Raw genomic sequence first — 27,268 nt, 5'->3', positions numbered from 1 at the left:
ATTATTTGTCACTATGTTCGTCTCATAAAGTTGTTTGTCACATCAGATTTCTTGAAAATTAAAGAAATTGAGTACTTCAAATAAAGGGACTTTATATCGAACATTTTTTTATTGCTGAAATGCTTTATAGACTGTAGTAAAGTAATGCTTCAAGTACAGTGCAGTAGTAAATTGTAAAAAGGGCTATAAAATGACTTGTGTTGTGAATTAGATGGTGTTCCCACTAGGTTTGTTTGTCGGAAGTGTGTGTATGTAGTAAACTTGAAAGGGCGTGTTGTGTTTCACAGTGGTAAAGGATAGTTTAGGTACGGTTTGGCCTCCAGTACTTCATCCTCTACAACTGTGTACTGTAGGTCACACGTGTCTGTTGTAATTCCTGCCGTAACCGGCACAAATTCCAAGTTGAAAAGTTGTCCAGTTGTAAAAACCATCGTTTCTCCGGGAATGTGACAGTAATTATAAAATGTAAGGGAACATGATCTTCTTGACAACATCATATTTTGTGAGGTTAGTTCACCATACATTTTCTCTTATCCTAGTGGATCCTCTAATTTCCCCAAAAGTAGCAAGCAAAAAGGAGAACTCTTTCAAGGCCAGTGTGTATCGATGCGTCTAAATTTATAGAGGTCGACCAAAGCTGACGCCATTCTCTGGTTAAAACGGAAAATAATTTTTATCTTTTTGAAAAAGGTTGTTCCACTTACTTGGAAAGGCTGTTCCACTTACTTGGAAAGGCTGTTCCACTTACTTGGAAAGTATTTTCACAATAACCTTGATTGAAAGTAAATCTTTTTTTCTAAATGGTGCAGAAAGATAGATTTTTTTCTTTTCTATAGAGAAAGCACCACTGCCTTGAGGGAAGAAGATAAGCAGTGTGGTGGGGGGTATTGACAATGCCCATAGGGTCAATGCTTAAGGAGAGTCCAGAGAGGATCCAGTTTGAAAAGAATGAAGGGAGCGACATCCATTTTGCTATTTACCCAATATTGCTGATCGGGTCATTGTTGTTACCATAGAGTTGTACTTTGCGTGGTGCATGCGGGGCTAAGCACCGGGATGTGATCTCTTGCTGTAGATAAGTGAGATTTTGACTCTGGTCGATGGACATCAATTCTTGACTGTAAAAAGAAAAAAAAAAGCAAGTGTATTAAATTGCCGGGCCATAACTTCATTTTATAGATAAAATGTTATTTCTCTGCGATATCACTACGATTTACCTTCAATAAAAGATTTTTTAGATCATTTAACAGTAGTTTTTCTTAATCAATATACCGATAGAATTGAAAGGCGTACAGTTTTCTGCTTAATTCCCTAAAATTTTCTTTATTCTTGTACTATTTACAGATCGTAAACCTAGCATTTTTAAATAATCCTGTATTTTTAAATATTTTAAGGCATTTTTGATAATTATCCAGTATTTTATTTAATTCTCGATTCCTGCAGATGGTCCATTAGTTACATTCATAAATAAACCAGGAACCCTAATAAAATTCTAATCCTGTGATATCATCACGATTCCTATTTTATTAATGACCTTTCTTACTTGATGTGAGGATAGTATTTTGTAAGCAGTGAAAGATCACGCAATCCGGCGACGGCGGCTTCTTGGTTATTGATCTTCCAAAGTGTGCATGTGTTAGTGTGTTAGATTGTTTAATTGCTTCATCATGTTCCATGTTTCTACTTAGTGAAGTAATAGGGGTTCAATGTTCATTCAACCATGTTGGAAACATGTTCATTGAATCATGCATGATATAAATGTGGTAACTTGTGCCTTTGTTTTGTGGGTGGGTTTCTATCGTATCTATTGTGGAGATATTGAAAGTTGGTGAATATATATTTGGTAAAATTTTAATGATTTCTTTGAAGGAACGGAATTTTGAAAGTCATGTTCAAATACATTGCAATTTTATAATTTAATGGACGTTTCGGTTCCTAAAATGGACATCTTCAGCTCTTTGTACAATTAATATTACTTTAAACAGTTAAGCGCGTTCGACGTGTATATACTCGTTGTGAAAAATATAAAATTGCCATTAACTATAAAAACTCGAAATTTTAATAAAATACAATAAGAATATTATTTGGTGGAATGTTTCCTTTATCTTACCAATATAACTGCTGGGTATTTTATACGGAGAGGGTGGTGGGAGCCAGCCAAATGATAAGTGGTTGGTTGGTACATGTTTGGTCTCCGCATTGGAGATTGGGGAATTACCTCACACAAATAGAAGCTCTCAACCCTTGTACAATGCCGTTTTTACCTTAGATAGAGGTTCAGACCTCAGTTTAAGCATGATTTCATTTTGCACAGAGTTCAAAGCTCTTTTCTTCCTTGTAAAAGCTCTTGCGTCTCTAGTTAACTAGGCAATGCATACGTGAAGCGGTGAAAGATTTTGAAAGAGCACAGAATGCTCTGTAATCTCAAGCCCCAGAGAGATTACAGAAAAAGTGCTTGCAGTGACTATTATGACGTTGTAAACTTTTGGTTGTTTTGCCCTGCGTTCGAGGTGTATACACGTCGTTGTCTGATTTTAATTCCGCACACTGTGGGGAGGGCTTTTTTAAATTTAAATTCGACGCTTAACTGGTTAATTAGGCGCCACTGCTAGCCGAGCACTGGGTTCGATTCCCGGTCTTAGGCCTTGGATTTTATTTAATGGTTAATAAAAGAAATTTACAGTAAAGTATGTTAGGCGGTTAGAGGTAGACCCGCAATGCTAAGATGTATTGTTGGTTTAGTGGGTTCGATTCACTGGTCTAGGCCTTGGATTTTATTTAATGGTTAAAATGAGAAACTTATAGTAAAGTATGTTAGGCGGTTAGAGGTAGACCCGCAATGCTAAGATGTATTGTTGGTTAAGTGGGTTCGATTCCCCCGGTCTTAGGCCTTGGATTTTATTTAATGGTTAATATGAGAACTTTATAGTAAAGTATGTTAGGCGGTTAGAGGTAGACCCGCAATGCTAAGATGTATTGTTGGTTTAGTGGGTTCTTCGGTCTAAGCCTTGGATTTTATTTAATGGTTAATATGAGAAATTTATATCTAAGTATGTTTGGCGGTTAGAGGTAGACCCGCAATGCTAAGATGTATTGTTGGTTTAGTGGGTCCGATTCCCCTGGTCTAAGCCTTGGTATGTTTACTGGTCGCCTCCGTCCACGACACCTAATTTGGTAGTTGGACGCAAATCCTGCCTGGCATTACTTTACTTTATATTAGTTTAATTCTAATTCTATTACAATATTGCTTAAGCAGTAGTCCGAAATATTCCTGCTTGAGCTTAAATTAAGTACTCCATTACTTCCGATTCCGCTACATACTATTTAATAGGGTTTTTTGTTTTGTTTTTTAAGCCACCATTGGTTGTGAAACCCTTCGCATATTCTATTATTCCTCACTCCCATTTGTTACCATTAATAGCACTTTAATTTGTAAACATTTGTAATACTGTATTTTGTAATGGTGTTTATATGGGATTTATAATCCTTCCAAACAAATTAAAGCCCCAAAATAAACAAAAAGAAAATTGTATTTCAGTTCTTTATTTAATTCCCCTTTTTTTTTCGAGAACCTGTAGAGAGAGAGAGGGAGACAAGCTTTTCTTTTTATATTTATCCTGGATGCCACAGCTATGGTAGATAAAATACATTACCCAGGTAATACAATTTAGAGATGGCGTGCACACTAAAACTTGAAAGCCACTGCGCGCGCCACTCTCATGCATTTTAAGTTGGTAAAATACTTAGTTGATAGATAGAATGTTGCCTTTATTTCCCTAGAGTTGTTCAGCTTCTTGCCTCCTTCATACTTGTTTAATGTTTCTTTCATTTCATTTTTCTTCGCCTTTCATAATTATTTGCTACTACAATTGGTTGTGTTATTTTTTAATTTCCATTTATTAATTAGTTATTTTCTATGTTATGTAAGTTGTAATAGTTTTCATGCTTGTAGTTCTCTTACTAAATTCCTAATCTATTAATGCCCAGCTGAATGTGCCATTCGGATTATGAGGATGCAACTTGCTTTTCCTAGGATTGCCTGAAAAATTGATTTTTACAGAAAAATGTTCATGGTTTGCCGTTGCAGCCCGTTTCGGCTCTAATGCTGGGTTAAAGGATTTGGAAAGTGCCGTTACACTCCTAGGTTGCTTAGGAAGATTAACTATATTGCTCATGATATTGCAAGCTGACTGAAAAGTTGTGTTCCTGTGGGCTACAGAATTTTTTTTTTTTTTTTGTGAGAGGGTGAAAAGAAATCAAATTAAAAGATCCTACCTTTATTCATCAATCATGGCTTAAGTTCCCGTGTCCTACATCCATCCAACCCAATCGGCTGACTACAGAATTAATCCGTCAAGGCCGTGGGGTTATAAGGATGGTTGTAGGCCTATTAACTGGCCACTGCAGACTCAGAAAACACATGCATCGCATGGGCCTAGCAGATGATAGCCTTTGTAGGTTCTGTCAGGAAGAGGAGGAAACGGCACTGCACGTGTTGTGTCAGTGTGAGGGGCTCGTGTGGCTAAGGATGTTACTTTTCAGGAAGGAAAAACCAAGGCCTATGAGCTTTATTCAAGAGTCAGTCTCCAGCATTAAGAGTCTGATTAAAAGGACAGCTCTGGAGGGTGAGCTTTAAAGTGAGGGGGAGCCACAATAGATCCAAAGGGGTCGCAGTGGCGTAGGCCTTGAGGCCGCCCTAGTCTAATCTAATGCAACCCAATAATTCCTCAAAAATCAATTTAGTTAATGAAAATCAAAATAGATATTTTTTTTTTAAAGGAGTTCTGATAACTATAATTATGAAAATAATTGCCGAAAGATATTTAAGTTAAAAATAAATAGAAAAGAAATCAAATTAAAAGATCCTACCTTTATTTATCAAGATAACATTATTACTTCCTGCAGTTATATACTCACATATATATATTTATTTATTTCCACATAAAAATTTATGTAAAAAAATAAAGAAATAAAGTGACATTCAATTAACTGTGGATATTTTAGTGTTAAGAGTGAAGTCTTTGAAGTTAGCATATTATCCGCCATCTAATCTCGAGTTATTGGGCGGGAATGGTCCTTTAATAACTCATATAATTTATGTACAACTTACATTTACTTAAGTAAGTGCTTTAATTGAGAGACTCACAGATAACATTTTTTTTATTTATTTATTGTAATATTTACTTGTTACATATGTTCCTCAGTTTGTTTGAAGTAAATTCTCGTATTTTTTTAAAGGGGGCGTGTGAATGAGACGAGGAATTCAGATCAATTTATCACATGTGTGTATTTGTATTTGCTTCAATTATTAACAATTTAATTTTCTGTTTTGAGTCCATATTTTATTTTTATTCGACTGTATTTTTACTATTTATTTTTTAAACATTTTATTATCAATTATTTTAATAGCTTTAATTTAATTTTACTTCTTTAATTAATTCTGTTAGTTATTTCTCTATTTATTGAAAATGATTAACAACAGCATGTTTATTTGCTGCTTGGTATTTTAATTGACTGAAAACTGGTATCTGGCAAATCTTATTTCTTCTTTGTTGCTGCCCTCTTCACCGCCATTGCCTTGAGGCTCACTTTAAAGATAAGCCCAATTATCAAAGATCTTTTTGCAAATACACTTCTCTTTTAAATTTTCTGTTAATTAAGATCTTTTATGAGATCCTTCCCAGGTTTCTAGGTGAGTTTTTTCTTCTTCTTCTTCTTTGGTCTTCTTTTCTTCCTTTCATTTATGTTTTTTAAAAGTAATATTCATTTTACTCTTCGTTTAAAGAGTTGAGCATCGTTAAATCCACTCCTCTTTTATTCACAAGTTTTGGAGAAACATCCGAATCAAAAGAATCAGAAAGGTCTTCTAAATCTCCTAAACTGCAAGATAAATAAAACGTAGGTTTTTTTGTGTTGAGACTAGTTGTCTTAAGCGCCTCCAGTTCAACATTTGTACAAACCACCGTCATGGAGTATTCTCATTTCTTTATTCTAATTTCATTTCTAGTTAAAATTAATTCCACTTAATTTATAATATAAATAAATGGATAAATAAATAAGTAATTAAATACAAACAGTGTGTAATATAATTTTGTTGTTTCAGGTGAGAATAAAAACCATCTTCAATATAACCTAAACAATGCTGAAAACACTTAATTTTGAGAGTCTTTAACTACTGGTAAGATCAATTTGAACTGTTTTAATCTATATTATTTTTTAATGGTTTCATTTAAAATTTACTATTATGTTAAGGCGTTATTGTGTTTTGATATTTAAAATGAAAATCTTCGTTACCTGAACACGTTTTTGGAAAAAAACTGGAACGCATAAATCTAGACTCTTTCAATCAGATTACCGTTTCAAACTCAGTTAACTGAATATATAAAAAAAAAAGACGACTACGTTCATCTTCTCTGATCTGGATAAACTTATGTAGGCAACACACTACAAACCCTTGTATTCCAGAATCTGCCGACGTTTAATCGATCAACCTTCTTTCTATTCCAGACCTCATAATCCATCCAGAGCTGAAGATCCATCTTTTGTCCACTACCTAGCAAAATCCCGAATAAACAGATTTCACAATTAACTCTAACCTTCTTGTCAATAACCAGATAACCCTTCAAGATTGCTGAAGCGTCCTTGGTCCCATTGATCTTTTAGGTTACTAATAGAGTTGGACAATTTCCTCTCATGATTAGCTACACCATTGTTTAATATCCAACAGGATATTTACTTAAATCGTTTGAGTAATGTCTATTATTTAAAAAATGATTGAATTTGAATTTGAAAATGTTTATTTACAATTTAAAATGTTTTATACAAATATATATAAAAGGAGGTTTCAGGCTGCATGCCTATATCCTCTCCACAACATATCAACAACATATCACAACATAGATTACATGCATGCAGCACTTGATGTTGCCAGCGTGTCCACATTTATCTACAACGCTACGGAAAACTTTGTAAAAAATGATTATTAATTTGAATATTAATGATAATTTGGGGGAAAAAATGTATTATTCTTTTCGTTTAAATAACAAAACATTTACTAGTTCAATTCGTGCATAGTTAGTTTAATTTAATTTCTCTTGCTTTTATGTACTTAGTGAATTTGTAAAACATACGTAGTGGAAATAGTTGGTAAATTCCTTTTCGGAGGGGAGGGGGCAAGTAACAAACTTAGTGTTGAAACTATAATAAATTCCAGAGTGGACTTTAGGTACACTGGAATTGCTACTCATATTTATGTATTCTAACTAACTCTTAACTCAATATATAACTCAAACTCTCTTTATACATTATACCTTTAGAGATGGTTTGTTTGTAATGGGTTGGCTGTGGTTAGGTAGTTCCCATCTCCAAATAGTAGTGGGTAAGAGTAGACGGAGGACAGTTGGTTAGTTGGGATTGTTAGGTAGTTCTCTTCTTCCATCCCGAACACCAACAACAACAACAACACGTGGTAGTGATAGTGTTACAGGAACAATGTAGTTAGTAGAAAATGGATTTCCTGTTTTCAACAAACCCACTGCAACAGTCAAACCCTCCTCCTCCTTGAGCCGTAGCTATATTGTCTTAGCTCTACTAGTTTCGAAATTTGGTAACAAATGTGATCTACACGAGGAGTTGGTCTTAGCGTTGAACATGCTTATTATACTCTTCTTCTAACATGTAATAATTATTTTTTAAAAATTCTAAAATTGATTCTAGTTGTTAGTAACATTATAAATGTTATTATTATTTTTAAATTAAGATTCGTCGACATTTGAGGTCACTGACGCATCCTTCATTCTTCAGTGTACTTACAGCTGCATTATGAATGTTTATATATAGTTCTGTTTATCTTTTTTGGTGACTGATTTCAGTAATCCAAAGAGAAGCTAGATTTATTGCCAATTGCAGTCAAATATATATTTTTGCCTTATTTAAGTTAATGCCAATCTTTCGATCTAGAGTCTAGGACATCATCTGAGTTTATACTTGTTGTTATAGTTGTAATTTGTTACACATTGTGCATTGTGAATTAACCTTCAAGGTTGGTGTGGACTTTTGGTCCTGATTGTTTAGGTACTGACTGTTACACCAACCATTTTAAGGTTAACACCCACAATTTAAAATAAATTACAATTATTAGTAAGTATAAGTCCTTGAGATGATCAAAGTCCCAATGTTTAAAAGCTTGGCACTAAAACTACGTCTTTTTTTTTTTTGTGTGTGAACATTTTGTTTGTATATTTGAACTTTATTCGTATATTTAAATAGAATTTATCAAAGATCTTTTGTTTAAAAATAAAACTAGGCTATATGTCGTAACTAGTTAACTGGCTACAATTAGATTGGTTTATTTCTGGCTTTTTAAACTTTTGAAGGCAGACAAAAATAAATAGACAGACAACAAACCTACACGTTTTCCGTTTCTGTAGTGGGCAGAGCTAATTTTATTTTTGGCCCATACTGTTTGTGTGTGTATATCTTTCATCTTAAATGATTTATGATTTTTCTTAAGCTTAATGAATTTCAAATATTTATTTAGTGTAAAGTGATTGGAACACTCACATTTTAATGTACCTACTACATTCAGTTTCTACACCAATAAGAGTGAAAGAGGCTTTAAACTTGCAGAAGACTATTTCTTGCTACATTATCACAAGATTTTTTAAACTAAGAATTTAAAGAACTTAAAGTGATAGTAAAAATCTTTGGCCTCAAAAATCACCAAATGGAAAAACTGCAAGTTGGCAATTCTGCCATTTACGAAAGTAATTGGATAAAAAAAAGAAACTCGATCTTTTAGTGTCGGTAGGGTTCTTAGATTAGATTCCAAGAAGGTTGGCCAGAAAGCCGACGACCATCGCAACCCAGAGGGCCTATTCTGGCGGGTCCCTTTCCCTTCCTTCAATAATAATAAGAACTTCATTATTTCAATTTAATCTCCCATTTTTTGCTGCCTTAGTCACATTTTCCTCCCCATTCAATTTAACCCAGTTGAAGTTTTCTTTTTAAATGCACAATATAAATCGTATTAAGACATATTGCTTTTCATATAGGTCATCTTATATTATTAAATCTTGAACTTCCATCATACATTGACAACTTTATATATATATATAAATATAGGGAAGGACCGAGAGAAAACTCCTTGGGAAAACTTTTTTTATTTGATTCTTTTCTTGAAGTAGGTGAAAAGTGTTCGTCCTATATACACAGTTATCTTCAAGAAGTGGTAGAACTTATTTCCTCTCCTCTGGTCTTTTCTTAACCTACTTCTAGTTTTTCTTACTTTACGAGTACTTTTTCCAATAACTTTCTAATAAAGTTTAAATTCTTAAAAAAAAATAATAAAAATTCTTTTTCTCCACGGAAGAAGAGAGGGTCTTATCAAAATTTTAGTCGTTGAAAAGACATCACTCAATTGTTTGTATAAGTTTGTTCATAAGTTTGTCTTATCTGCTAAGAGGCAGCACTCTTAAGATTGTTTCAAAATCTGGTTTTTGTTCTAAATTAGGCTAACGGGGGAGTGTCCAATATCTTGGAAAATTGAACGAATTTTCAATCTGTCCTGTTGCTACACAGCTAAGAGTATTGCGAGACTAAAACAGAAGTGAAGTCGAAATCTCTACATCCAAACTGATTACCGCTACCTCTATGTGGGATGAAAGCTGGAAATCGATCAGGGATACTAATATAAACATGTGCACTGTGATGGATTAAATCAAAGATATTTTCCAACACTGTGGATACCCTTTCTCGTATTTAATTAAAATTCTGTTATGAGAAGAGGCAAGCAATTAACTCGAATAAATAGTCCTGAATTAACAATATTTATTCAATGGAATCAATCTAATTGTAGTCTGTAGTCGTTGTTATTATAACTTGTTTTTGTAAATCTATCATTAATTAACCAAAAGAAAATAGGGTTCGATTTGGTATGCGTATGTGTGTCCTGTTTGTGTCTATTGCATTGAATGGATTTTGGATTAAGTTAGTGTTAGTAAATTGGAAAGAGAGAGGAATAGTAAAATAGAACAAAACCGGAACTCCAGTTATCAGAGAGGGAGAGAGAGAGAGAGAGGTCTCGGCTCTAGGAAGAGCTATGTGCGGTCTAACCAACAACGTTTAGATTATTAGAACTGATCCCTATTCCTTGCATACATAACTGTGGGCCACTAACTACCCAGTTGTAAATATCTTTTAAAATGTAAATAACTGCCTTCATAATCTGAATCATTAATCTAAAATACTTTTAGCCTAAGGAAAGGATATGTGTGTGAAGGTTTTTTTAAACACTTTTTTGTTTTAAATTGCAATTGTCATACTATAGTACTATACTGGTGTCACACTATAGTACTACTATACTGGCGTCACACTATAGTACTACTATATTGGCGTCACACTATAGTACTATTATACTGGCGTCACACGGAAATAGAAATAGAAAAGAAATTTATTATTCTGGGACAATTGTCCCCTAAGAATAAACACGGGTACAAATAGAGGCCTTAATAGTTTGGCCTGTGATTAAAAGAAAATAAATAAGTATTTACAAAAAGTGAAAATAAAAATAGCAGCAGAAATTAAGGAAATAAATTAAAACTATTGGAATTTCGGAGGAAGCTGAATAGAAAGGAGATAACGAATAGAAGGGATTTAAAGATGGAAAGGGTAGGAGCATGGCGGACAGATGATGGCAAGGAGTTCCAGAGAGAGGTAGCACGTATTAGGAAGGACTTGTCAAAGGATGAGGTACGGTGAGAGGGAATATAGAGATCGGATGAGCGAGATCTAGTGTTACGGGAATGTATCGAGGATTTAAACTTAAGGAGTTGAAAAATATATGAAGGCCTTTGAGACTGGACATATACCATTTATTGAAGATATTTCTCGAAAAAATCGATTTCTATCAAAATGTACTTTCGATAGAGAAGGTGGTTAGATGGTAGGGGGCTTTCAATGCATCCCAGACGTTTTAAAAGGGAACCAAGCTTTTCAGCAAAGTTCTAGGAAGAGAGAGGTAGCCGCTATTCAGGTAGTGTCACGTATATAATCTGTCTCTTAAGATCTTCCAAAGTTGACCCCAAATTAAAATAGTTGGCTGTGTTCTAAGAAGGCTAAACTATTCCACCAATTCTGGTAACACCTAGGCTCTCTTGGGAAAGCAATGGCTGAGGTTTTGGGAGCCGGCAGATCTTGGGGGGGGGGGGACAAACCACTTCCAATTCCACCGAAGAGGACATATCTCGCCTCCAACATCTGGATGATACCACCATTCAAGCTCTCTGGGTAGAGGGAGTCTAGTTTGGAGATGGCCAGCTTTAAAATACATTCTTCTCCATCACCTGACCTTTACTTAAAGCTTTCTGCTTAAAGCTTAAAGCAAGAGATCAAATGCCCCCCCCTCCAAAACACGCGTTAAAGGGAAAAGGGCTGCTAACTGTTAAAGAGCGCCGCGGTACCCCTGAAGTGTGATCGGATTTTGCTTCGAATGTCTTTTGTGTTAGTAAAACGGTAATTAATTACTCTATAATGAACATAATAAAAGGATGTCTTTCGAGATGCCATACTAATTAATTACGTATTTTGTTGAACGTAAAAAAAAAAATATATATAATAATAATTAGGGCAATTTATTTTGCCAAATTGAAATTGAAATCTTAATTAGATTTAGTGCAACATCCGGAGACCATGTTTACATAACAAAAGACCAGCGAGAGGAAAATACCAAACACACCCACATACATCGTCGGACCGACCACTCCTACATGCTGAAGAACGGTACTTCAAAATAGATGAATAATTTTTTTTTCTTTTTTTAAATATTTATTTTTATAACGCTTGCTATCAACCACATCATCAACTTTTAACTTTGTTACTTTATTATTTATATAACATACACGTGTCTTTTTTTTTTTTTGTATTCTTTATTTATTTAACTTCCGCTACATTGACAAATTGTAGGTTAAACTTTACTTCTGATAGGCCAATATTATTATAATTTTTTTTTTTCAATTCATATTTTTAACATTCAGACAAAAGTTTGAAAATCATTTATCAAATCACTTTACCAACTAGATTGTTGTTAAGACCCAATGTAAAGATTTAATAATGTTCCCGTACCGCGTATCGCAAAAAGTGCGTGTGGAACTTACGCCACCAAAAACAAATTAAAGAAGAAAGATAGATTGGTTTTACAAGTTGAACTGAAGAACTGTTGAACTGTTAGTATCTTTCCCCAAAGGGATTTAATTGATTGCCTCAGTAATTTCTTGGGACCAGCGTATGGAAGATGTTGTACATCTTAACTGTTCAAACTGGAAATAGAAACAATTTGCTTTCTAAATCCTAATCTTTATCTCAATTCTTCTCTCGGTGTTCTTATTTATCTCTCTGGCGTTTCTGTATTCCAGATTGAAGTTTTTTTTTCTTTTTCTTATATAATACTGTACCTCGGAGGGAAAAGGCACCATGTCACAAAAATTAAATTTTACAGGGGAGCCAAATGAAGATATTTTTCCAAATTCATTTTTTGTTCCACTTTTCCGGTTGTACTCTTTCCTGTACTTCTCACCATAATTATTATAGTTGGTATGGCCACTTTAACTCCCATATTTTAAAATATTTTACTTTGATCTCCATTGTGAAAAAAATGTATGCCCATATAGTGCCTTTTACCCTTAAGCAATGAAGTATCATAGCGCTTTTTAAAAATACATAAATCGCTTAATAGTAAACATAGGCCATAGTGCTTTACACCTGTAGAAAGAGCAACAAAAAATTTGTAAAATGATGCCAAAATCTGAAAATCGAAAAAAATGGACATGGTGCCTTTTCCTTCCGAGGTACAGAATATTTTTGCATTACATCGATCCGTCCAAAATACTCGTACCTCTTATCTTCTACTTTATAGAATCTTAACAAACCATAACACTCCTCTAACCTGAACTACGAGATCCCATTTTCTGTATCATTTCAAATATCGATTTCTCAGAGCTTTTTTTTTGTTCTTTTCTTTCTATTTCAATCACGTTCTTTCTTTTGCCTAAGCTTTCTTACGCCTCACTGGCCTCACTGGTAGCGAAAACCGTCTGCTGAACGTGTATGTGTCTACACTTTTTGAAGCGATTGATTTTTCCACGATTTGGTTTTTCTGCAAGTATCGAGTTTCTCAATTATCGTAGCATTCATCTTTCTTTTAATATATTTTTCAAATTTTCACAAAAATGTCCTTAACGATTTTTTATTTTATAAATCCAATGCTTAGATCAGTGATTCTCAACCTTTTTTCTTTTGTCGCGGCACTCTTCTAAACAGTTTCAAAACTTGGCGGTACACTAACAATAAGATAAGTTTAAAAGTATTTTACTTATCCATAATACACTGTGTAAAGTAGTTTATTTTCAATATAAAATAATTTTAACATATATCTACATAGATATAAGTATTTTTCTTTACTCGTAATAAAGCTTTATAATTTTTATTGTTTGCATTTCTAAAATTTGGCGGCACACTTCAAAAATTTCGCGGCCGCGGCACAATGGTTGAGAATCATTGGCTTAGACGTTCTAAAATGGCACTTTTAAAAATTAATCGTGTCATCGTGTTTCGTTAACAATTTCAAAATTTACTGCTGTACCTTTTCTGTAGTAAATGAAGTCAGATTTTTATATACATTTAAGTATTTGTATAGCTGAAATATTTTTTAAATCTTTATGGTATTTACATAACTACAGTCACAGTCGTTCGTTCGTCATCTTAAAAAAAGAACGAAGTTATTTTTATTTCTGTTTCCAAAAACTCCAGGAAATAATTAAAAAAAAATATGTCATTTTATGACTTTTTTGATAAGAGCATTCTTATCATAAAATAATGTTTTAAATAATAAATATGTTTTAATTTTATTCTTATTTCGGGCTTGTTTAAATAAACTGAGAAAACAAAATAACACGTGTGTGAAAAAATGAACACGTGTGGCCTAAAGGCTATCCAGATTAACTTGGCCTATCCCAGTCAGAAATTTATGATCACTTCTTTCTTTGTAATTATGCTCGTGTAGAGATCCCTTCCGGCAATTTGATTTGGTGTGAAGCATTTCTCTGAACAGGTGCCGTTGCACTCTTGCTCTAGCTACACCTAACCTTTTGCCTATTCATTTCTATGAGTTTATTTTTCTTATCTCAGTTAGGGAATTTGAAGTACTAAGTTATTTCTTTCGTTGGGCGTGAGATATGACAAAGCTGCCTATAATTCCTTTTTATCGAAGCCAAAGACGTTTGGCATAGTTCCAGTTTTGTACTATTTTCCTTCACATGGCATGCGCTGTCTCATGATGTTCTCTTGCCATGGCCAATCCTTCAATACTTCCTCTTGGCCGAGATCCACGAAATCTCTCGTTTGAGTAAACGTTAAGCAATTCATGGTTGAACCATCCTAGACTGACCACTTACATGACCTGATCAAGTAACTCCTTTTTTTTTTTTTATGACGCTCCTGATCTTTTGTGGTCTTTACCTGAGAATTGAAAATAATGTGGTTAACGTTTTTTAATTTCGTGGGATTGGCTAGCCTAATTTGATGTTCTCTTCCTTTTTTTTGATCCCCAAACTTAATTTTTTGGATATTCACTGGTCCTATATGGCTTTTCAAGGTTCAGGGCATGAATATTAATTACTCCATGATTAGATTAATGCGGTGGAAGCATCAAGCAATGGTACTTACTTCATTGTAAATTTCTTTTAATCTTAAATAAAATCAAAGTCTTCTACCGATTTCTAAGTTTTCTTTTATTTTCTAAGCTTTTCCTAAGATTTTCATTTGAACTTTTGTGTATAACGTGTTTTAGATCTAACTTTTTGGTTTATATTGATTTTTGAAAATCTCTCGGGGTAGTTTCCTACAGTATCTTTAAATAAAGTGGAAGTAAAAAGTAAAAAAAGTGATAAGAAAATATCGCGTTACATTTGTTTGCCTTCATTGAAAATATAATAGATTCTGTTAACAATATTTTTCAAAAATTCAAAATTGTGAAATTAGTCTTTGTCCAAATGATCTTGGTGTAAAATTTTGCTAATGTTGGAAATTCTGGCTAAATATCTAGTTTATAATAACTAAATCCATCCTAAGAGCCACCAATGTTTTGTTTGTACATATTTTCTCACATATATTAACACACAATGGTGACATCTAGGTTATCTAGGTTAACCTCTTGTGTTATTTCCCCTCATTTCAGCACACACCAGTACAGTTTACCAAAGCTGTAGTAACCAATGTGTACACTCTCTTATCTAGTTCTATCATAACAGTAGTTCTTTGTGTAGTACATTGTATCAAAGCAAAAGATACATTTATTTAACTTTATTTTCTCTCATTCCATTCTTGGATTGTTGTTTACTCGGTTCTGAGGTTGTTTTCGAAAAGAAAACAATATATCTTCACCAAGACGATTTTCTTCTTCTTTTTTTTTTTAATCATTATTTTTCCTTTTAACATTACATGATGGTTCGATTTCATTTTTTTTTTGCAATGAATTATCAGTCAAATTACATTAGGTACAAAATGATTCGTCATAGTTGTTGTTACCTCACTGTATTATTGTTGCCCTCGCTGTATGGAAATTAGGATAAATTTCCCCCTTTGCCCCTTAGTAGCAGGTGTAAGTGCGAATTTCCTTCTTTTTTAGATTGCGAAGCCCACCAGCAAATAGGGCGAGTTCACGGCTCTCCACCTCTTAGACTATGTTTACACAAGAGCTCTGGTTAAGCACCCTTTTCCAGTGAATAAAAAGGGCGTATTGCGATGGCCCTAGTAGTACTTCTGGTACGACGAATAAAGTTCGCCCTTTTACAAGGTCGAAAGGTTTTCTTCTTACCACTAGCTTCCGCTTATTGTCTCCTGAAGTCTGCAAATTTTTGTGGCCTCATAACACTAACAAATGATTATAGTGCAATCAATTTAAATTTATGAGACGTTTCCTCTCCTTCTGTCTGACATAATCAACTAGGGGAAGACAGCCCACTAAAGGCCCGGAAATGAAGGGAGTAAGAAAAGAGAGCGCAGCTATTTCTCGCCATAGTTTTGATCTAAGAATAACAATCCCTTTTTCTTGAAAGTGGTGAACAACCCTGTCCTCTTGAATGGCAAGGAAAAAGGGCCAAATGTATTTATCATTACTCTTCGCCAAGTTCATCTACGGCCATTAAACATAATCTTAGTGTCAGGAAACTTGAGATTTATACGATTCTACTTAGCGCTGGTCCACAAGAGAGAGAATGGTGGAGGTTGTGAATTAGCCAGTCGTATTCAGTCAGTCTTACTGAATTGAAGAAGAGTTTGGTTAAGTGAATTTTCCCTTCTTGATTTATGTGACCCTAGTTTCTGAAATTGGTTATTTAGTTGTTTTACAGCAATAATAACAAGATGAAAAGTAGGAACCCCCCCCAAAAAAAACTACATTGTGAATAGGTGGGCCCCCGCCCGCTTCCAGGTCAAAGTTGTTCTTGTAAAACACGGGAGTGTGTAAGTAAGCCTTTGGCGAAGTGTAAGTGAGGCACACCCACGATTGTGATAATGGTCTCGCCTGTTCAACTGTAACTATTCACCAGAGGGCGTTGTGGTTGGACGGTTGCTTGGTTACCTTCTTGCCAGACACAACATTAACATGCGATAAAGTAACACTTCTCTCGCGTTAATATGTGCCTTCTTTGTTTTCGACTTATTTTATATTCTAGAAGTAATTCTAGAAGGTTTAACATTTGTTAAAAACAGTGCATTTTACATTCTCAGGAACTTCCTATTTCTTATTGCTTGCATTATTAATTTGTTTTACTTCCTATTTAGTGCATGGAAGTAGTTTCCATGAACGGTGTTGATTAAAAATTGGTTTTCTCATCAGGAAATTCAAATAGTGATATCTTCTGTCAGGAAAATCTAGTATTAAAAATTATGTTCGCGACTGTTTGAGAGCATAACTGAAAAATTTATTGGATAAAGGATCGTTGCTAAACACATTTCAAATGTAATATTTAGTTGAGGTTAACTCCAGGGAATTAACATTGGACAAAGTTGTTCCATCGATATTACCAATTTTATTGTGTTTCTCCAAAATTTCAATATGAAATTAGATTATATCAAAACAACTTGTTTGTATTATAAAAATTTAGCCTTTACTTTAGGTTTGAAAGAGCGAAATACATTTAAAAAATTGTCTGCAGACCATTATTTATTTATTTATTTATTTTTTTAAGAAAACGTTTAATTGAAAATTTTATGCACTTTACGTTTTTTTTATTAATAAGTATTTTGTGGCCTTCTAAATTCATTTTTAAAGTAACTTATAAAATTTTTAGTAACATATAAGAAAAAATAAACCAAAAAAAATAAATAAAAATAAACCTGTTTGCATAAATAGTCGTATAACTTGGATGACATAACTTTATTTAATCTAAAACAAGTGTTTTTTATGGAACAAAACAGCCATAAAAAAGTACTACCTAAAAATTCCACTAAATCGTCATTTTATGCTGAAAGTAAGATAAAAGAATGTTACTGTTTATTAAAACTTAAAATTTCAATTTACACGACTTTGTTAATAAGATTTTTTTTAAAAAAAGTGGAGCTTCATTGTGTTTTGTACAATTTTTTTTTTTTTTAAAGTATTCATTGTTTTATAAAGTTTTTTTGAACTTGGAATTGTTACTTGTGTTCTTAATTGTAAAAAATTTCTTGAGAATAATTATTACGATGAAATCCAACTGTACCACTTGAATCTTTTCTAAGACGTTAAAGGCTTTTTGTTTCGAACATGATGGCTCCGTTATAGGGTACGGGATTCTCCAGGAGTGTTCAGGGCTATTCCCGGACTTAGTTAAGCCTAATGTGCTGTAAGCGCTACTTGCAAAATAATAAAGTATGTTCTGATGATTTGAAAACAAAAAAAAATCGGAAGTACTTAAATCCAGAGACGTCATTTTCTCGGACAACCAGGTTGCACGGCTCTCTATTTTTTTTAAAAAAAAGAGAATTTGAAGATTGAAGAGAGAGATGAACAGAGAAAATTAGAAGTCTAAGTTTGTCTCCTCTTAACGCTTGCCGGGACTAATATAATGGACGGCAGGAATTGCTGGGGCCGTTGTCTAAGTGCTCTGCCACTAAAGTAATAAGTCACCAGGATGATGGGTTTACTGGGAGTTTTCCTTAGCAAGGAAAACTTCACCCACGGTGGGCGTGCAACCACTTTAGTTGCCTCTTCTGTTGAACTTGGACTGGTACGGTGTTGAGGAAGCTCTTTATGGGTTCCTGATTGTTTAGGATTTAGATTGCTGAATCAGGAAAAAAAAAAAAAATGAACGGAACGTGTACATGGCATCTTATTTCCCGGATGTTCGAAATGTTCTGGTGTTGTCCGTGTCGGTCGGAGTATTTCCATTTTTGTTCTTTTTTTCTCTCCTCTCTCTTTCTTTCTGTTCTAGAGTGTAGCCTGCAACACTGTGATTACGAGAAAATTGTGAGCTTGCCACTCTTCTCCACCCCAACTGTTATTCCAAGCAAATAACACTGCCACATGTATTCCATTAGTCACACACAGTAAATATCACGTACAATACGAAATCTTCTCCATTCTCCAGTCTACCATCTTTCTTCTTTTTTTTTTGGTTCTCTTTTGTTCTCCAGTTGCATGAAGCAACATTTTTCTTACTTCTTTTGAGTACTGCAAATATAGCCTCTATGTAGATTGAATTAAAAACAGAGTATTAGAAAAGTTAATTTTGATGTGTGGTCAATTTTTAATTATTAATGCATGGGGGTAGAAAAAGTAATGTTTAATATTTCTAAAACCAAACCCATAATTATTGGATCTGCCAGATATGTAAAATATACACAGGGTGTTCATTTTAAGACTTCACTTTACTCAACTTGTGAAGCATGTACTGTGCCTTCAAAGGTGCCTCCTCTGTCTTGCAAGCCATATTAGCCAGCAGGTTATCAACTGCTATTTGTATTTGAGGAGGCACCTTTGAAGGCACAGTACATGCTGCACAAGTTGAGTAAAGTGCATTATTTGATAAATTAAGGAATAAGTTAGAACCTTTACATGAAAGATATTGATCACTTAAATATGTGGCAGGTGGTTTCCAATTTTTTTGGTAATTAAACGCAACTCTCCCAAAATTACCAAATAATTATTAAACCTTCTTGTTTGTAACAGAAGTCAAAATTAATTTTTAGCCATTTTGTGTATGCTTGAGAACATCTAAAGCTGTTAACATTTGATTTTTCTTAGAAAAATCACTCGGAAAACGACTTATTGCCCGATATTAAGAAAAATACTAGCTTTACGGCCTTGGCAATATTTTTAGTAGAAAGGGGATGAAAAAATACATAAAAATGGCCTATCACGGTGCTCTTCTTTCTCTTTGATAACAAGTTAAAAAATTGAAATATGATTAATAAATACCAGATTTTGAAATGGCCTAGCACCTTTAGTTTTGAAGATTTCGAATTGCGATTTGCGGTTTCTTTCATTACTTTTTATACTCTTTAAAACTATGTATATGAAAATGGGGGTCAACTGCGAACCCTCACTTTTGGTCGCGCGTCAGCCGCGTATGCGGGCAGGAAGCTAAAATCAAGTTACAATCAAGTTTAAAATCAATATTCTGAAACTAGAGGTGACGGGCAACAAATTTTTCCTCTATCATTTTTCGCTCAGATCAACCGTTTATGCATGAAATGCATTTGAGCCGTCTTAAAATGAACACCTTGTATATTCAATTTTAAAAAATTAACTGTAGTACGGGTTCCTCATCATACCTTTTGTACTTCCTGCAAAATGTTTGGGTGTCACAATTGACTATCAAACTATCGTTGAATAATCATGTTATATTTCTAATAAAATTTCAAAATTATATTTAAGTATTATTAAATTAAATGCATCTTTTAAAGATGACCCAAATTAATAAGTTGAGTTTTATCCAGTAATATTTTTGTCTCTTTCTCTTAAATCAATCATTAAAAAAACAATGAAGAACGTTTAATGCCTGTTTTTTCGGACTGACCAACTACCAAATTAGGTGTCGTAGACGGAGGCGATTAGCAAACATACTGTACTATAAACCATTAAATAACACTATAAACCATATTAACCATTAAATAAAATCCAAGGCCTAGACCAGGGAATCGAACCCACTAAACCAACAATACATCTTAGCTTTGCGGGTCTCGTCTCTAATAAGTTCGTCTATCGTGGTGCTTAACTCCATCAACAGTTTCTTAGTTTAATACTTGAAGAATAGTCTTTTAATTAGAAAAATAAAAAACAGGCTATACAAGACCATTATTCGCCTAGTTCTCTGACGTATGCGTTTCCAGTTGGACTCTCTCCAAAACTGATCAAGGGAAACTCCTTGTGGAATTCTCCGACTTGAAAAAAAATCGGAGAGGTATTAGTCACATGGAGGACGGAAGTCGCGATTGCGAAAATAGTTTTTTTTTTTGTTAGTAATCTTAGAAACTGCGAAAAAAGAAATATAGCAATTACTTTTATCTATCCCTCGTTTCCTATCAGTTTTTTAAAAGTACTCTATTATCCTTTTATTTCCAACAAGACGTCTAGCTAAAATATACTACTGCCCTAATGGTTTTAGTTTCTAGTCTTCTAAATTGTGGCTGTCCCCAATCTCCTCCGTAAGAAGGAAGTTTTGGAAGAGAAATTGTGAAAGTTGTTCTTTTGATAATTCACATAAATCTTTGGCTGAATCGGAAATAAATCTCTCTCCACAAACAGCTTGTTACGGGTACTACTAGTATACGGATAGAGGGGAAAAAACCTCACGTATTATTCCATTTGACCTCTTCAACCCACCAACGATTGTGCGATTTGTTGGTTTGTATTGGTATGTTTTACCTTCTCCGATCATCTTAAAAAGATACTTTCACAGTACATCTTTATTTTTATTTATTTATTTTACTTTTTATTTATACAAAATTTTATTGGCAACATTTTACGTTATCCGCTTTAAATTTATAGTTTTGCTCATTATTGGTTTTTTAAAGTTGTAAAATATTTTTATTTACTTCCAATTTTTCATTTGTTACGATGTTCGCATAATAGTACATCTTAGTGCATAACACTCATACATCCCGAACTTATGGAAATAACGTGTTTCCTTCAGGGCTTGAAATTTTAGAAATTTGTGTATTCTAAAAAATGTTGTAGGTCTACTTAAATTTCAAACTTCAATATTTTTTCATAATTTAAAAAATAACGCTTTTCCCTAAGCAAAAAACTAATTAAGAAGGATGCCAATCAATAAACAAGTAAATTAAATTTTTAATTAAAAACAATTTAATGAGTTATTAAAAAAATGTAATTGATTTTTGTTCGTTTACATTTAAATTAGTAACATATACTTGAATAGTAAAGTTAGAGAACGTTTTATTAGTTAAAACTACATCAAACAGGATACTCTTTTTCAAAAATAATTTAGATTGAAAACTGATAAACGACTATGTAATAGATTAGATAAATGATCAGTGAACGACGATGAACAAATAGATAAAGATTTGTTTGTTTTATTCTCAATGGCGGGAGTGTTCTATGCTTCTCATTATCAGATTCTTTTATTCTGAATCAATCAACAATTTTACTACTTAGTCAAGTTCATTGACGATGTTGAATATTAACAGAATGGATGTGAGTAATTGTAATGAATAATGAATAAGCTTTTTATTTAATTACATATCTTTCTATAATTATATTATAAGACGTGGTTTTAATCATTGATTGCCAAAATTAGTACGCAATCAATCTTCTTTGATACTTTCTTGTCGTCTTTCGAGCACCCTCTGTAAGATGAAATCCATTTGGTAGTTTCGTTTAAGAGGAAACCTAATCATTAACTAAGATTTAGTTGAGTTATAAATAATAAAACAATTTTGGGATAGATCTGCCATCAGTTGTGTTTGAGTAATGGGGGAATCAAGATTGAAAGAAGTCGATGGAAAAATTCGACACTAATGAACGGTATGTATCGATGATTGATGGTGAAGGAGCTAGGGGGGTCTTCTGCTTGACGTGTTCCATTTGGGAGAACTCCATTTTTAAAAAAACTGTTTTAAGATCGCACACTTTACCAATCTAAATTTTCAGCCATGCAAAATGATCCTTTGATTTTATCTATCGTAGTTCGCAAGCTTATTCCTGAACGGGTTTTTGGACTTTTCATCAGAGGTAGAATCCGACTTCACGTATGTTACCACCACGCAATACATTTGATGATTTTCGGGAAGCATGCTACTACGAGAAAAAAAAAAGTCTTAAGATATCCAGCACTGCGTGGACCTCAAACCACATTTTAATAGTTCTGTGTTCCCTTAAGTTGTGAACCTGGTGAAATATAACTATACTTTCTGTTTAAAGAACATTTTTTATTCTCTTTGTAAATGATCTTCCTCAACGTTTTATCTTCTTCATAAATCATCTTTTCTCATGAGATAAAAAATAAAAATAAATAAAAGAAAAGCTATTCTTTTGAAAACATAGATCGTTATTTGTTTTTGTATTGTTGCTGGAAAACTAAAACCAATATTGTCGCTTTAACTATAAATTGTGGGGAAAAGATCTAATTTGAAAGCCTCTGAACGGTTTTTACAATTTGTTTGCTTTCTCTAGCTCATTTTTCGGTAAACTCATATATATTTTCCCAGGTTTCCAAAAGCTTTACCTTCACTTACTAATAATAAGAGTAATGTAATGCTATCTTGTCAAATTATTGATTTGGAGCTATCACAAGAAGTCACAGTTTTGAGCTATTGCAACTGCTGCAACTTAGCAATCAAATTCCCTTAATAACTGTTTTATTAACAATATTTTCCTTTTTATCACCTATCTATCTGCCAGGCTCTTCAAGAAACGCGGGGGGCGTTCTAAAGCTTTCTAGGAAAATCCCAGGGAACTGGGAGACGACAGATGGCTATAAACTACTCCCTGGCTCCAGACTCCCTTCCTCAGTTTCCTCGGTGAGGACATATACTGTTCCATCTCCTTTTTTTTTTTTTTTTTTTTTTTTTTTAAAAAAACGTATTTAAAATAAGGCAAAAAATATGACACCATTGAATATTTTTTTCTTCCGGATTTAAAAAAAGAATAAATCAGTATTTGAAAGTAGTAAATTGTTTGCAGGGTTTTTTTTTTGCCTTTTGTCTGTTTGGAATCTTACATGAAGTTGTCAAACAAGATTCCAGGTGACTTAAGAGGAAAAAAAGTGAAGCAGCAACCTGACAGATGTCACACTGCCCTTGATTTTCAGTGCACTTTTTCTTTTTTTTTACTCTTTTGCCGTATCTGTAATGAATCTTAATTGATTCATAAAGAAAGCCAATTTGATCTGTCTTTTACTGTCTCATGTTAGTGCTGATTTCTCTTTAAGTCGTTCATATCAGCAGTTAGATTTGGTGTACGTGGAGTTTTATTCATTTTACTCCCAAGTTTACTGTGTTTGTACTGAATTTGAGTTAAGATACCACCCGGTTGCAATAGCGAGGTGAATATTTCTCGTCTTTGACATGAAATAAAGACGTGTATTTTTACTTTAAAATGAATTTATTATTTACCTTCTTCGTACGTTATCCTTATTTTGTTCTATGCGCTTTGTTTGAGGTAGTAGTGGTTTAAAACATTACATTACAGTATAATAAAATGCACTTTATTAACTAAATAATTAACATAAATCTTCTATGATCATTAAATCGTCGTAGGAGCCTTTATGCGCGGAAAATACTGGTAATAAATAATAATAAAAAGTAAAATATAAGAAATATTATTCTGTTTAATAAAAACAAAAGTTAATTATTACAGTAATCGTCATATGCTACCATTTTGCTTATTTTTTTCGTAATGAAAATGTTTCTTAGAAAACTAAAACAACCTGATGAATAAATCACACTGTAATAATGCCGGTTTACCATCATCCTATCCGAAAATCAAAATTAAAAAGAAAGAAAAATCAAAAATATAATGGCCTACACAAATTACTTATGCATAAAGCACCAAACTAAATGTTGTCAAAAGGAGAAGGTTAGTCTTAACATTATGTTTCAAATTGTCGCCACTGGAGCGCTCTGCAAACTGGAAAAATGCATTAACAACCTTAAAACTGGTCAAAATATCAAGTTTTGTATCAGGATTTAGAAGTGCGGAAGAGCTCTTTTCTGTTTACATTCAATTTTTGGGGGGATTATTTAGTGATTACATTGCCATTAAAACCTTTGTAGGTTATAACATCTCTTTTTTTTTGTTCTCAACAAAGTGTGAACTAATAAGTAGCAAAAACTTTATTTAAATTAGAATTCTTTTAATTTTAGGGAATGATTTCATTACCTAGTGATTGGGCAACAGCTGAAAACTAGGACGAGCAAAAGTAGAAAACCTAATCAGAATATAATAAAGGTATCGTTTGCTAAAGTAACTCTAATTAGTATTGCTTTTGGACTTTCTTTAATTTTCTTCCATCCACTCTTTTCGTTCATTAGTATTCCTTCGTTTTTCCAGTCATACTTTTTTTCTTCTTTAATATTTAGGAAAAGCATGGGAGACTTGAGAACTTTCTTGATACGAATAAGAAGATATTTGCATAATCCATTTGTTTTAATTTTTAATCAATAAGTGAATTTAATTAAATTCTATTTTTGCCTAACTGCTGGTAATAAAAAAAGATATTGAAAACGTGAGCATTTTTCTTAGTGAGAGAGGAAAATGTCTTAAAAACTCATTTGGTTAGAAAAGTTGAAGTTGGGAAATTTCGTTCTGAATTTGTGAACTTTTTTACTACTTGATTTTGGAAATGAGGTTAGGTTTGTAGTGCTGGATTGTATCTTTAAAATGAATTTATTATTTACCTTCTACGTACGTTATCCTTATTTTGTTCTATGCGCTTTGTTTGAGGTAGTAGTAGTTTAAAATATTACATTACAGTATACTACATACTACACCGTCTTATGTCGTTGATTTGAAGTATTTATCATGAGAATAAATAAAGTTACATTACATTGCATACATAAATTTACATTTTAAAAACAACTTTTCAGTTTGTGACTTATAATTAAAATTTCTGTACTTACCTGTATTAAGCCGAAGTTTTTTTTTATTTTTTACACAGGTATGTAATTGAAGAATATAGCCTCAAGATATTTCTTGAAGCTTGGTGGGTTAATGGGTTTCATAAAATAATTTTTTTTAAAGTATATTTACTTTTAATAATTTGGTTTTCTTATTCTTTTTCTTAACAGATTTGTTGTTAGTCAATTCTGTCAAATAGATAACGACATAATTATGCTGTCAGATGTCAGATTTCACTCGTCTTCGGCATTCTTTTAATTAAAACGTAAACGTTTTCAAGTTTTGACGTAAATTACATGCTATAAAGACTTTCATGACATTGATTACATAATAGTAAGTATACTAAAGCATTATTATTATATATTTTATTCAGTTATAAATGATTTAGAGTAAAAACTATGCAGTGCCTTAAGTTCTAATTATAGTAAAAATTAAAAATATAATCTGTTTTGAACATATAATAATTGGGGACAGTTTGTTCATTTAAGAAAAAATTGTTCTACCTCAATCAACTTATTATTCGATCAAGTCATTTGATATCTTCCGTGAATAATTATAAAATTAAAATATTTAATTGAAATTTATATCTCAATTTAGCAATTTTTTATTTAAACTTATGGCGTGTTAACATCTTAAGTTCATTTGTGATTGGCGCTTTGTTTAAAGATTCCCTGAAAGAAATGGGAATCATTCATTAGCCTAGGCTTTTCTCTTTTGTGTAAATGCAAGTCTATAACTGCAGGTTTCCGAGTCCATTAAGAAGACTACTTCACAAATAAAGGGGTGAATTTTAATGGCAATGCCAATAAATATAATCTAAAAAGACAAGAAGTTATTATACTCCTTCCTTAATTAGTACTCAAATTTCTACTTTTTGCCATTTACATTGAATCAAGATTTCATTAATTAATGATCCACTCCATGAATACAGAAGTACTTGTAATCTACATCAATGACGCAAGTTTGTAAATAGCATTGTAAGAGTTCTTTGATGATGTTATTTTAGATAAAAGAACGAATGATAGTGTACGCTTTTTTTTCTAACAGGCAAAGATGTTAAACCATTTTCTTTCTTTTTTTAGGCGAATTTTTGGTGCTGTTAAGTATTAAATCAGAAATGATGGTTGAACTTAAGATAAAAATTGAATTAGTTAACACACTTCTCTGTCCTACGACTGATATACGGCGTTCTTTTCTAAAAACTCAAGGTATATTTTTTTTTCTATTCATCCAAAATGAAATGTCTACCAAACTTTAAATTTCCTGAATGACTTTCCATTACAGATGAAAGTTTCTCTTTAACATTCCTCTTATAGCAATTTAAATGAAATTAAAAACAAAAATTTTAAATGTTCAAATACTTAGTAAACAATCATGTTAAACTTTTGTTTTTTATTTTTAGCCAGGGGTCAGACATAATTTTGAACTTTCAGCAATTTATTTTAATCCAGAAATATCGTGACAAAACTCCGTCATCTAATTGGGCAAAAGTTTTTTTTATTTGTCTACAAGCTAATACATTTTATTGCTGCAAGACTTATCTTGATTTATTGAGAAGTTAGTTTGATAATTTTGTTTATATAAATTTGTTTTATTATTAATAAATTCTCTTTTACTATCGAGAATTTTGTAACATGTTCTAGCTTTATGGTTAGTCAACTATTGCTGATTTTTATCTTGATTTAATTGATGAATTGAATTACAGGTTTTTTAAATTATTGTTTCTTATACGAGGGTCGTTTAAAAAGTCCGTGCAAAAATAAAAACTACTTAATTTTTTGGGGTAAACCTTTTTTATTTTTCAACATAGTCTTCTTTTAGGCTTATACACTTCGTCCAACGCTGCTCTAGTTTGTTGATCCCTTCCGAATAATAGGATTTGTCCAAGTCTGAAAAATAGCCATTCGTTTCTGCAATCACCTCCTCGTTTGAACAAAATCTTTTTCCCGCCAGCCATTTCTTCATATTGGGGAACAAATAGTAGTCCGAGGGAGCCAAGTCTGGAGAATAGGGGGGATGTGAAACGAGTTGGAACCCTATTTCCATTAATTTTGCGACCACAACTGCTGAGGTGTGAGCTGGTGCGTTGTCGTGATGGAAAAGGACTTTTTTGTGGGCCAATCGTGGGCGTTTTTCTTGCAGCTCGGTTTTTGA

The 27,268-nt window shown here is 32.9% G+C and overlaps 1 protein-coding gene and 1 long non-coding RNA gene across 11 annotated transcripts in view; both read left to right on the top strand.

The window, feature by feature from the left end:
• by (focal adhesion protein tensin) overlaps positions 1–27,268 on the top strand; it is a 572,440-nt gene that overhangs the window by 195,312 nt on the left and 349,860 nt on the right. The window lies entirely within an intron of this gene.
• The window catches only part of LOC141456542 (uncharacterized), a 36,377-nt gene that overhangs the window by 6,586 nt on the left and 2,523 nt on the right, over positions 1–27,268 (top strand). The window contains exons 1-5 of one of the 4 annotated variants that reach the window (XR_012459846.1): positions 23,783–24,266; positions 24,361–24,445; positions 25,285–25,447; positions 26,197–26,322; positions 26,517–26,671. This is a non-coding gene — a long non-coding RNA (uncharacterized lncRNA). Of the gene's footprint in view, positions 1–6,103; positions 6,179–23,782; positions 24,446–24,960; positions 25,155–25,284; positions 25,448–26,196; positions 26,323–26,516; positions 26,672–27,268 lie in introns of those variants that run through there. The other 3 variants (XR_012459848.1, XR_012459845.1, XR_012459847.1) reach the window with 3 other exon arrangements.

Source organism: Rhodnius prolixus, unplaced genomic scaffold (assembly GCF_049639745.1).
Source record: "Rhodnius prolixus isolate KJV_2025 unplaced genomic scaffold, Rpr scaffold_4, whole genome shotgun sequence".
Classification (NCBI taxonomy): Eukaryota; Metazoa; Arthropoda; class Insecta; order Hemiptera; family Reduviidae; genus Rhodnius; species Rhodnius prolixus.
Note: the sequence above shows the minus strand (reverse complement) of the source record. Positions and strands in the feature narration are given on the sequence as shown.